The sequence below is a fragment of the Gobius niger genome, assembly GCF_951799975.1.
Source record: "Gobius niger genome assembly, chromosome: 10".
NCBI lineage: Eukaryota > Metazoa > Chordata > Actinopteri > Gobiiformes > Gobiidae > Gobius > Gobius niger.
The window spans coordinates 18,695,752-18,709,751 of record NC_136861.1 but is presented as its reverse complement, the minus strand read 5'-3'; the positions used below and the strand labels follow the sequence as shown (position 1 = coordinate 18,709,751).

Here is a 14,000-nt window from a genome sequence, read left to right as displayed (position 1 = left end):
TAGGAGAGGAAGAGAGGCTAAATGCTAACAACATCTTTGGTCTTTGTGTGTGAATGAGTGTAAAGACAAGACAGGTACACATCAACTCGTCTAAGCTCAGGTAAGAACATTTAACCTAACATTGTCTCCTATATAAAAGCTTATTGGAAAAAAAGGTCAAAGTGTTGAAAAATTGGATTCAAATTGGCATTAAATCTAACTTTATTGACTAATTATGACATTGCGCAATGTCATAATTGAGTTTTACTATAAAAGTTGATTGAAATGACCAAAATTATGGGGAAATTGACCAAATCTTTTGCTATGAAGTTTCCTGTTTTGTCCAAATCTCTTCTCTCTGTTTGTTTAAATGTTTGCAGGTCTCAAGAAATTAAACATGCAGTAATTTTTTAGCTCGTTTTTGGCAGTGTTATGTAGCATAAAAATTGCATTAAAAAGCAATGCACCTGATTTACTCCTGCCTGTAAACACCCTGAATGAAAACTCAACTAAAGAGCAATGAAAAGAAAAGAACTCAAAAGTGACGACAACACGGAAACAAGGAAAAAGACCGGTTTTGATCAGTTCTGTAGGTCTTAGCTTTCAAATGAGGCGTGACACTGGCCTATAGGCTGTAAAGTCCGGTCAAGAAGCTTCTGGGTAAAGCCAAACTGGAGAGGAGATAAAGAGGTTAAACGGTTCCATAAAATACTGCAATAATATCCTTCATAATTTCCCTTCTTCACATCTTGTAGCACTTTCTTCTACCATTACAATGAAATGTTTTCTTTGGTATTGGTGCACATAGTGTTCATTCTGCCTATAATTGTGTGCATTGCTTGAACTCCAACGTTTCGGAAGTGACTCACTGTGCCACTGCCGTTTTCGCATTCCGAACTTGACTATATATGCAGGTCAAGGTGAGACACTCATTCCCAGCCACTCCATCTTACTAGACCCTTATAGGCACCTGTAATATCACCCCCTGTAGAAAGCTAGCCATGTCCCCTCCGACCAACACCTAACTATACACAGTGTTAAAAACAATCCTGACTGCTGGTGGCATTGTGTTGACAGGCTGTCGCCCAGACGGAGCCCTATTTCAATTACACCCAGCGGATCTCTCCCAATTGGATATCCACTGTCACGCCCGTCAGAAATCTAAGTGACAAAAAAGTGGTTGTGGGATAGATGCCGAGGAGACGTGGTCCGAGCCAAGTAAATGATGTTCTCGCTGTAACAGTGTCATGCCAGGGAAACACGCAGCTTTACCGGCGTGGCTGTCTCCAGAGAGAGGGCCAATGGAAGCTGAGAAGAAGGGAAAAAAGGAGCCTTGCTGTTAGGGATGAAGTGTCTCTATGGTAACGGCAGACACGAAGGGGCTGGTAAATACAGGTAAATGAAATTGGACCAAAAGAGGTTGTCATAACTGGAGAGCAATGGAGAAACAGTGTCATTTGGAAGGCGTTGTGCGATATGGTTGAGCTTACTTCAGCTGCAATCATTCAGGGAGTAAGTTGGAAAAATATAGTATAGAAGGTCTTCAGTAAACAAAACAGAATGCAGTATGGGGGTCATATATAGAGGCAGAATAGCAAGTGCTGAAAAATAAAATATGCCATTTTGTGGCCGTGTTGCACCTGATTTAAAGGGACTATAGGGAGTTTAAAAATGTTAAAATTATGTATTTTCCCCCACCTACATGTTCCACCTACCTGTTCACCACAACTGCCTCTAAAATCCTGCACTGTCACTCACAAAGGTGTCACTTCGGGTCCAAAGTGCCGTCATGCACGAGCTTAATGTAGTATACCAAATTACATATTTGGCCTGAGGTGGCAGTAGTGAGTATAAAATGGCTAACTTGCATCTAGCCCCTTTAACCTCTAACCCCCAGCTGAGCCGAGCACATTTTCTCCACTTTGGCTTTACCCGAATCTAAACACTTAAATAAAATAAAAGAGTCAAAAGCGATGGATGAAAACAAAACAAAAATGTGGCGAAAACACGACACAAAATGAAGAAAACAAAAGCAATGAAAGAGTAAGTTTTAGCTTTCAAATTAAGCATTACACTGTTGCTTTTAGATTTGTGTAAAGCCAAACTGGAGAAAATGCACAAATCTTGTATGTAATTGAGAGAATGCTGCGTGAGTGAATAATCTACAAATTACTGTGCCTCTATTCACATTTTGCATATGAGCAAACACTTGGCAAATGTGACCTTCTATTTCTCTATAGAGATTTATACAACTTTCTAACCCTGTGGCTTAATACAATGCTCTGTCCACATGCCTTTTTGGTCACTTTTTGGACAGATTTGTTTTATCTACTCTACAAACACTGCTGCATCTTTTGGTGCAGACCTGCAGCCAATTCCAAAGAAACACTTTCAAGTCATCTTAACAAGGATTCAAAATAGTTCAAAATCTCAAATGACTTGGGCAATTATGCTCGAAGGCTAATGAAATGCTAATTCCTCTGGACGTGTTAAAAACATGAACTTGGAACTGAATGTGAATTATATTACAAAGCCATAAGATATTTTTCAAAAATCGTTTCATCCAATTGGATCATGACACAATGAAGAAGAAGTAGTAATCCAATCCACTCTCAACAAATCCATCTCCCAAATCTGAGCAAATCAAAAGACACATTTCTCAAACCCTCAGGAAAGGAAAATGAATTTATCAGAGGAAAAGATAACTTTCAGAGGCATAAACAGATAGATCCACTCCCCGGACAGGCACAAAATGATGACATCAAGTCAAAACTTAAGCAATACTCGATTTCAAATATACTGTAAACTGTAAGGATGCATGAGATGGACTGACATCAATAAAGGACTCTGTTGATATGATCTGGAAAATGCCCTGAATATCAAACATTTACACGCATAATTAATCTTATTTGACGAATTTTTTGTTGGCAAGGACTGTTTCAAGAACTCTGACCTTTATGCGCGGTGCACCCTGAACAACAGTCGTCAGTTCCCGGGGAGAGTTTACATCAGTTGTAGAGTACTTCATGCGTGATGGTGGGAGGAAGCTGAATTGACGTGTTTGTCTGGAAAAAACTCCATTGGGAAATGTAAAACGTTTTCTGGTCAACGGAGCAACAACTTTCAAACAGAGAAACTAACTACTCTGCAAATACCATATTGTCCTAAATTGCAAATCAAACTAATTGCGTAGCTCCAACTGTCAAAACAATAAAGCAGCGATGCTTTCTCAGATAAAGGGCAAGTTTCCCAAGAAAATTAATGATGGTATTTTCACAAGAACTATCTAGACAAGAGTGTGAGGAAAAATGATGATTCTCGAAAACAAGTGTTACAGACTTAAAGGAGCTATACCTGATTGTGCAAAGAACCTGGGTCACTCAAATTTCAAATTGCTATTTTCTGGTCCAAACTCATCTCAAACTTTCCAAAGGCATTTACAACATCAAAATTTGTCACGGGGACTGAGTTTAAACCAGGTTTCACAACTTTCAGGGAGGAAAACTGTCACTTCACTGTAAAAGTGCCTAGCCTGACAATTTATGACTGTTTAAAAGGCTTTAAAGCCAGCATTTTTTGGATAAATGTCTGCTTTTACCATATACTAAAGGACAAAACAAATTTCATTCCAATAACATAATTTTAAAATATCAAAGATAGCTCCTTTAAAGGTGGGCTACCTGTTTACACAAGCTTTTTTTAACAGCTAATGCTTGTTTCTAGTCCTGTGTTTGAATACGTTGTGTTGTACTGTTTTAATTCTGCCGTCCAGTGTAGCACTTTGAGATTTTGTGTCAAATGTAAAGTGCATGACAAATAAAATGTATTATTATCATTATGAATATTGCGATATCCATATTATTACAACATCTTACAAGATCCTTTCAACATTGTACAATCTATTAAAGCAGTACTAAGTAACTTGTATACCTTAATATGTCCTTTTCATAGTCACTCTGGGGGTAATACAAGTGTTAATGGGATGATTGGGGGGTATTTTATCTCCCTTTGGTGTCTCTGGCCAGAAAACCACAATTGCAACTTGACTGCCACCGGGTCGGAGGATACAATCACGAAGAAGAAGCTAACAGGCTAACGGGCAACGCTAACTGCAGGCTAGCGCCACTTAAACAGTATTACAGCCAAGTTTGAGTGAAAAAAATTATCTCCATTGTGTAATTGGATGTACAATATCACTCTCTCCCTTTGTCTTTTCTGTCAGCGTAGTATTTACTCTCACTGACAATTAATAAGTAAAAAACCGCAACATGCTACTACACCTGCAGTAGCGCTTATGGCCGCTAGAGTGCACAAGTTACTTAGTTCTGCTTTAAATGAATAAATAGGGGAAATTAATCAAATGGTGCCAAAATAAGGCCCACTGTGTAATATTCTGGATTATATCAAAACATGTTTCTAATGATCGGATAGACACAGACGCTATTAATGTGGTGGGTAGTTCTATATCTGGCTGCCTTCAATCAACATCTCCATGGAGACGATCAGGAGTCGTCCCCGGTCACCAGTAAAGTTGAGGTTAGAAGAGGTGAACTGCTCAAGGCAAAGATACTGAAGATGTTTGTTTGGCCATTTTGTAAATATTTTTCTTTTACTGTAATACTGTTTTATCTGTAATAAAACAATGCTTGTATTTGATTATTTTCATTGCGTGAAATGTTATGCGATGTGGCTTTAAATCAGGACCAAAATAAGACTGAAACAGAACTAGATTATGAAAATAATGACTACAACTGAACTTTTGCACATTTCTTAGGCTGTGTTTGCAAAAAACTAAATCCCAGTGATTTTGCGATATATCGTGACCTCTTGCGATATGTGTCAACTAATACTGCGATGACGATAATTTAACAAATCTTGACATTGAAGCCCAATTACTATACTTTTCCTAGCGTTTCATGAATGTGAATTTGGTTGCTTTGGTTGCAAAAAAATAAAATAAAAAAATAAAAATGTATAATGAAAAGATTTGATCTGACTTTCACTTTTCAGTTTGGCAAATGAGGGGTCAGTGAAGTAACAGCTTAAAGGAGGCAGATCCACATTAGGAGCCTTCAAACAAACAGCATCATTATCCCCAGATTAGTGTTTGTGAGGCGCTCAATAACATCCTTCCTAAGTCATTAGTCTTTTGTTGTCAAAGTGTCTGCTTGAGCGTGAACGTGGAGGGATGCTGGAGCTTCGGAGAGAGGGGTGGGGTTACAACCTCAATTTGGTCCCTGTAGACAAGAGGATGCTCAAGACGCTACAGGTAATTGTTTGAACTATGTAGTCCTTTAACTACTGTATTGTCAAATTAGGGGCCTGCCTAATTTGTTTAGATCATGCGCTGTTTGAACAGGAATGTGTAGTCCTTTATTTATTTATTTATTTTGCGAAGATTGTAAAACAACATGATTACCTACAAATTTCTTCTTCTGAAACACTGAAGAGGCACGAAGAGCCCCCCCCCCCCCCCCCCCTCCACTACACACACACAAACACACACACACCTGCAGCACAGTGGAGGCATCACAAGAGGAGCAACAGGAAACAAGGAAGGGACAAAGGAGGTATCCGGGCAAGACTCAAAGGTATGCCACACATGCTTTCAAAAATGTGCCTACAAAATGCATTGATAATATATGTGACCAGTGCATTACTACAGTTTTTATTGCTCTTAATGTTCAATGCCTTTGGGCATATCTTTGTGGATGATGTGAGGGCTTTGGAATTCACGGCATTGTAGTTTTGTGGGCAACAAACAGCATTTTGTACCCTTACATACGGTTGATAGAAACAGTGGGATGTGTTATACTATTATCATTTGTGGGTGTGTTTTAGATGGTGCCAGGTAGGGCAAAAGTTAGTTCTAGGTCAGGACAGGTGGAAGAGCCCTTTGATTGTGGAAGCAGTTCCTGAGTTGACACCTAACAGTAGAAAAGTGTGTTTGTTTAATTAGATGGACAGTTTTTCATGACTTTACAAAATACTAAAGGAGGACAAAAAATGCAGGTACAGTGCCTTCAACTGTTTTAGTCTGGACCAACACATGTCAAGCTAAAAGCAAAGGCCCAGCTTACTATGGAAGGTGGACACCAATTTGTTTGACATACACGAAAGGTTATTAGTGAGTAAACAATGGATATCCTTTGTGTACAAGTCAATATTTCACTCGTCAATGCTTAATAAGCCATTTTAGATGAGGAAAAACCATATAGTAAAGCATTGTTCATTTACATGCTTTGTATGAGTTATAAGTATGAGCTTTGACTGCTATAAGAAAATGTTGCCTAAACTGGACCTCAGGGTTCCCCTACGGCTGCCTGGAGGGCCTTGGATGGAATAGTTCTGAACATGTGAAGCTACTCCACACACCAAGTACCACATCATAAAATATTTATCTTCAAAGTATCACCAGAGCAAACTATTTTCAGACCAGACTAGTCTAAAATGTAAGCAAGCCTGGATTGCATCACTCCTTAACTTTGTATAAACCAGAACTAAACCTGCATAAGCCTAATCTTAAAGCAGTACTAAGTAACTAGTTAATAAATCCCTTCGGTAGTGTTAATGGGATGATTGGGGGGTCTTTCATCTCCCCCTGGTGTCTCTGGCCAGAAAACCATGCTTGCAACTTTCCCTGCACCGGGTCGGAGGTGCAACACACACTAATGGAATCACGAAGAAGAAGCTAACAGGCTAACGGGCACTGCGGACAAGCGCCACTTAAACAGTATTCACAGCCAAGTTTGAGTGAAAAAAATGATCTCCATTGTGTAATTGGATGTACAATATCCCTCTCTACTTTTGTCTTTTCTGTCAGCGTAGTATTTGCTTTCATGGGCAATTAAGGAGTAAAAAAACACAGTGATGCTTATGGCATCTAGGGGCATGAGTTACTTTGTTCTGCTTTAAATGCTATTCTTTTTATATGAAATTGCATCTAATTGAAATAAATCAAGTATACGCTGGCAGAGGATCCAGAGTACCATCACTATAGTATATACACTCCACTGACCTATCCATCAGCAATGGCTTGTTTAAGTACAACTAGCTCCTCATCACTTGAGAAATTCACCGTTCATCAATGTTACACGACCAGGCTTCAGCGAAAACCAATAAATCAAAAAGTGCCACTTCCATTTCAGATCTTTGCCGAGCGTTTCCAGTGGGTTGGTGTGGAGGTTGGCGCTGTGTGAACTCTGTGCTTTCTGTAGATAACACGTAATCCATATCCCAGCGTGCATCTAGCCCCTAAAGAAACTCCAGCTGTCCACTCCCATACGCTCCCTGTGATAGAGGATGCACATAATTCCCCAAGTGCTGCCGAGTGCCAATGAGGAAAATCTCTCAAAGGGTTTTCTGCAAATAGTCAGTTAACATATGACCGAATGCCTGGTTAATACCACCTACTTACTGTATTTTCTCGGCTCAAAACTAAAGAGGTGCATTTATTTGGCTGATACAAGCTTATACAAAGTAAACGCTTTCATGTGTGTCACTCAAATCTACAAAAGAATCAAATCTACAAACATGACTTTCTATTGAATGGCTGCACGACTGAAAGCTATATGAAAATGAGTTGTACATATCGATTTTACGGCACACGTCATTTAAAAATGTTCCCTGGTGCAGTCGATCAATTTATTTCTTTATTCAGCTCACACTTTTGAAATTTGATTAATCATGATTGCAATTTGTACTTGGCAATGCAGGTGCTCTGTCTTTCACGATACAGGAGTGTTAGGTCAAAACATATGATGCGAGCGATTAATTTGCAATGAATCCATGATTAATTTGGTAATTGTCGTTTGATTAATCGTGGTTTAGTGCGTTTACTTCGACAGCCCTACTAGGAAAAGCACATCACCATTCCCAATGGATTTTAGCCATTATTAAAGGGACTATACTATACATTTAAAAATGATAAAATTATGTATTTTCCTCCCCCTACATGTTCCAGCAATGTCCTAATGTGTAGAATGAGCTCAGACCTGTTCACCACAACTGCCTCTAAAATCCTCACTCAAAAAGGTGTTAATTCGGGTCCGAAGTGCCGTCATGCACAAGCTTAATATAGAAGCTGCAGTTACACATAAGACCTGAGGTGGCAGTAGTGAGTATAAAATGAGGAACTTGCATCTAGCCCCTTTAAGGGCTGTGCCGTAAAATTACATTGTTAGTGGTCGCATTAGGCAAACTGCAAAGGTTGCACAGGCACTATAATGCGCCTATAGTTCAGGGGTCTCCAAACCTTTTTATACAGTGAGTTTCTTTAAAATAGATATGCAGGTATATATATATATGATTTTTTTTTTTAACTACAGCTACTACAGAGATGCTTGTGTAACATTTGACTTTGAAGAGTAAACCCTGGAGAGCTAGTAGCCAAGATATTTCAGCAAAATTGTAAAAAAAAAATGATAAAAAAATGTTTTAAGAAAATGACTGGAATTATATACTTTACCTTATTTACCTAATTGGTTTGATTCTAGGGCTGCAACTAACAATTATTTTGGTAATCAATTAATCTAGCAATTAATTTTACGATCAATCGCTTGGCTGTGAAAGGTTTTTCATTTTTTTAACCACATAAAGCTAAAGGGGTGCCGCTTGAGGACATGTTGATGGAATAAACTTAAAGTGAGTGTTTTTGGAGGCTCTTTTGCTTTAAAAACTTTAAAAACAAAGTAGGTTTCCATTAAAAATACAAAGTTTTCAAGTCATTTTTGTTGTATGTTTACTAGAAAACGATAAATCGCTTACTGAAATAGTTATCAACTATTTAAGTAATCGATTAGTTGTCGAATAATAAATTAGTTGTTTCAGCCCTATGTGATTCTGTTCACAAGTACAGAAAAAAAGGAAATATTTCTAAAATGTGACTTATCAAGCGCATGAAGAAATGTAGGAAGCTTTTGGCGAGTGATCAACAAAGGGTTGGAGAGCTACTGGTAGCTCCTGGCTGGAGATTCCTGTCCTAGTTCATTAGGATTTAACACATATAAAATGTGCTCTGTGGAGAAATGCATGTGTTGCTGGAGTAGTTTAACACCTTTCTCTTCAATCTTCAGAATTAGCTTAAAATGTGACTCTTGAGTTCCCCTCCCACAGGCTTTATCTGACATTAGAGCAAAGGGCGAAATGGGGTGCAGAGTGGGGAGAGATATTCGACAAATTGTCAGAGCCAGGACTGGAATCCACAGTGCTGAGGACAGACAGGTGTTCCAGCATAGGTGCAGCAGCTCTAACCACTAGACCATCAGCTGCACATAAATCTCGCGTGTTCGATTTAAATTGCAAAGGCAATGCTGATCCGAGTCTTTAAGATGCTAAAACTTCACAGCCCAAATTGCCCACAAGATGCAGACAGATGTACTTGACTTTTGGGAATCATTTTTGAACGAGCCAAAAACTGTGCGTGTGACGACAGCAGAGAAATCATATTGTGCAGAAACAATGACACAGAATAACACCGGGAAGTGACTTTTTATCGCCCACATTACGTCCATTGTGATCCTGCCATGAGACATTGCGGCCATCGAAATCGGATGCAGACAATAACACCTCCTCCATACTTTACAATACTACTGAGGCTGTACACGCTGTAATTACCGCAACAACTTTGTGCTCTTTTTTTTGTACAGCACCGACATAATTACAGTGGAAAATAAACCAGACACGCTTGCCCCAGATTATGACGAATCGTTGGGGGTAATTACTATTGTATATTATGAGCAAAAACATCAAATTAACCAGCACTGTTAATGAGTTCAAGCCAAAGAGTGGAGACATTGTGCCAAACAGTCGAGGACAGAGAGAAAGAGGAAAGCACTGTTTTATGATAAAAAAGTGCTTTTCATTAGTGACTTGAAGAGCAATTGTTGTTTCAGCTCATTTGTATCAAAGGAAGCAAGAGGCAGGAAAACAGCTCCCCAAAGCACCACAAAACAACCTCAATAAGCAGTTTACAGACGTGCTTATGAAATGTCTGACACAATTAAGCATTTGGAGACCCATTTGGAGCCACTATCCACGAATGCACTCTATATGCCTCATCATTTTTATGTATTAGTGTAACAAGACTACCTAACTATAGGCTGGATGTGACCGATTGTACAGGGGGAAAGGTCTGTATCCTCCTGTCTTATGCCAATCTAACTAAGAGCCTATAACTGTGTAGAAAAAAAAGAAAGAATCGAGAACATAACTAGCATTATGTAATGTAAATAAAAAACAGCCTAAGAATAAAACAAATCGATTGCGTTGTATTGTAGCCTATAACAATCAGCCAACCTTAACTTTTACGCACATTCCAATCAACAGGTGTCTATTTGCCAAAAGAAATAGCCGGTCAGTAATCGGCAAACACACATATTCTCGAGTGTGATGTGTAAAGGTGCTGCCTGGTGTCGAGAGAACAACTTACCTGCGCCCCTCACAGTTTGCCAGTGTAGACGGTGATCGCTTGCGCGCCTGGTCAGAGTTGGAGCGGATCAGAAACAGTGGTCAGCGCGGCTGTGGCTCAAAGCGCGCGGTTCCCCGTCACTGACTGAACTTGCGCCAAAACAAGCTTCCTGTGATTTTCTTAGGATGCGCGACGGACTTAAGATCATTTTTAGCCCCTTGTCGAAAATGCCTTCCCCCCCCCCTTGCTCACGCGCGCCGCCGCCGATGCTCCGCCAAATATGGACATAGGAAGTGCGCGGATGCTTCAGGGTGCCGGCACGGGGTGGGGGAAGGCAGCACTGTGGTAGGCCTGCTGTGTCTTTTAAAAATGGAAAGATATTTGCCAAACTTGCGTGATGAGGGAGATACAGCGTTGATGAAATAATTCACCAAAAGACATAAAACTAAAAACAAACGATACCACATTTAAGATGAAATTAAAACACTACTTAAAACCCACTCAACATTGTTCTCATAAATAACAAAAATGGTTAACATGTATGATTTCTTCTGTGCCATGACTTGTGTGTCATGCATGTCATGTTTCAATATGTACTGTTTCTGCTTTAATGGACAGGTGCTGTAAATTAGCACTTTTGCACACGCACTAAAATCATTGCATCTGGTTTGCCCAATGTACGTGTGATGTCCGTAATAAACGAATAAAAAAACAAACAAAAAAAATGTTTGTGTTGCAAAAACAAACTTTATGGTGCAACAGCAAAGGTTTTATTTTATTTTTTTTATTTTATCAAGCCCACTTACTATATATGTACAGATTTAACACATATGGGAACATCAAGAGTGATCTGTGACCATCTGTGCACAGCCTGATAAAATAAACAACTTTTTATTCAGTTAATATGGCCATGTAACGTGTCTGGAATAAACTTGTAATTTACGTACTGTACCTGAACATATCTCCTGGCTGTTGCTGAGGGATGTCGCGGAGAAAAATCCTGTGCGTCGCAGGAGAGCTGACCGAGCTGTCAATCACTTTGTCATTAACGCACTTTACACAGCGCTGATTCGAGCCTTCACTCGCGCGCTTTGGACTTTCTGGGCTTTCTCCAATTCACAGTCGGTCTCCAATGACTTTTTGGAGCACTGTACAACAAACTACCTGTTGAAGCATCACGGGCCAAAATGGGTATGTGTGGCCTATAGCCTACATGACCAACTTTAGACAATAACACATGAAATGTAACTTTTATACCAGTAACGCTTTATATTAAGGCGAGCTCATTAAGTATTACTAAGGTATTAATAAGCATTAATAATATGGTTGTAAAGTATTAACACACTGCTTGAAGGAACAGGCCACCGTTTTTCCATACTGAGATATGTTCTTACCTGAGCTCCAGTCAATATGCTTTGAGATTTGGATGTAAATAATTGTTTACCCTAATCGTAACCCTAAGGTGGCAGTTAAGTGATTAACCCTTACCCTAACCCTAAAATGGTTACTAATGCTTATTAATACTTAATGAGCACACCTTAATCTAAAGCGATACCCAAGATTGTTGTGAATGTATATCAGACAGACAAGTTTCTCAATGCAGAGTAACATTCATACAGCTATGCAGTGCAATAACTGTGCCAGAAACCAGCCGCGATTCAGGAGATTTGCTTCTCTTTGGGCATCTGGACTTTATGCAAATATACTCTGGAAGACAGAGCAGACTTGTATTGTGCTGAAATGAAAGAAGAGGTCTTTTACTACATCATGTTGGCTATAGACTGCCATCTGCTGTGGGCTACGGAAACATCAGCAGCTGTTTCTTGCTGTGCACAATATTACAGATGTATATGTGTTACAGTAATGTGAGATATAGTTTTGTATTGTGCTGATACTCTTGCAAGCACCTGTTGAACAAAATCATTCCAAATGTAAACATACTACGACCACAGGGACTCAGTGATGCAGCTCACCAGATATTTTCTCACTGGTTTGCACAATAAGCCACGTGTGGAAGGAAGACCAGTGCACAGGCTTTAAATAGGCTCAGGGACATTAATTATATGGCTGTCGAGGAGAGGTGCGCGTAAGCTCAGAAATGATTTCACACATCTCTACAGCAGCACAGCCACGCGCGCTCCTCCTCCGATACGTCTGTGTCACTTATTTACAAGAGAAACCCTCCATCACAGCAACACCTCAGCATCCGGCTATTATTACAGGCTTCATTAGTGTTCGCCTCGAATACATTTACATACATCAAACTTCAGAAATGAGGGGAAGGAGCCACTATAGGTTGCAACAAAGAGGGACATGTACAAAGACCAAGCGGTAATGCATTTTTCATTGCCTTTTGGTCTTTGAACTTTGCGTCTTCATCAAAGCACCAAAACATACATAATTGTGAAACAGAGGAGGGTCACAGGAGACTCACCCAAGGCTTATAATAAAGGCTCTATATCTGATTTCCAAACAATGGAAGAGGGAGCGAGTAAATGAGATGATTAGTCGTGGCCCAAACTTATTCCCAACACATTTCTAGATGAGTGGATGAGTTTTTAGGCATGATTCACAGCTTACAGAGTCACTTTTCAGGGTCTCTGCTACAGGAATGCTACAAAACTTGCCTGCAAGTTCATGAAATTGATACAAATGCTTTATTAATTTATTAAACACTGGACATTAATAAACATTGTAAATGCAATTGTTCAGGTGGACAGGTGTAAAGAGTCTCCCGAAAAAAGAAAACACAAAGTCAGTGCAATATAATAAGGTAAGACACAATAAAGGATAAGTACAAATCTACAATCAGTGTAAGCAATAAAATAGTCATGTTATAGAGCATTATTCAGGCATGATAAAAAAGCAGTATTAATATTACTTTATAATGCACACACAGTGTTTTATTCCACAATTATCTGAGTTTACAATGTACTGGTAAATCATGAATAATGAATGAATAATTGAAAAATTGATAATTTTAAGAGCCACCGAGACACTAAAAACTACTGCTTGTCAACCTTGTTGGGGAGTGCGAGCATTGTCCACAGATTAATATTGTATTAGCTTAGAAAAGAAGAGAACATTGTCATGAAAAGCTCCATCAGTGGATGAGTCACTGCACTCAGTGGTTTATTACGGAATGCCAGGAATCTCAGAAATCTTAGCAGTTTTCCCAATGTATCTTATATGACTATACATTATACATAGTAATACATATAGTTTAAGGATGTTGTCCTGCATTATTCTGATATTACTTTCCCATAGAGTAGATGCAAAATAATATTATTAAAATAACTAACTTGATCTCACTCCAACTATTGGTCTCCATAGTATTTTTATGTGATGATACATTTTTGGTATTGGCAACAGAGGTAAAACCTTCCATGGTTCGCAGGCCAAAAAAGAGAAAAACATTCACCTCAAAAGAATGCTGCTTCCTCCTTCATTGAGTACAGGAGAGTCTATTTGTCCGCGGTGTGAGATCGATGTGATGAGTTGTGACACTGTCCCTAAAATCTGGAGCGATAGAAGGAGAGCATGAGGCTTTTCCTGCACAGTGCGGAGACACATGTGACCCTTCGCCTTGTTTCCATGGACACATCATTAGAGA

At 39.3% G+C, this 14,000-nt stretch overlaps 1 protein-coding gene across 1 annotated transcript in view; it reads right to left on the bottom strand.

Moving 5' to 3' along the window:
• The window catches only part of baiap3 (BAI1 associated protein 3), a 57,280-nt gene extending 46,633 nt beyond the window's left edge, over positions 1-10,647 (bottom strand). The window contains exon 1 of the mRNA XM_079564369.1: positions 10,409-10,647. The gene's annotated coding sequence lies outside the window, so the exon portion shown is untranslated. The remainder of the gene's footprint in view (positions 1-10,408) is intronic.
• Positions 10,648-14,000: the final 3,353 nt, after the last annotated feature.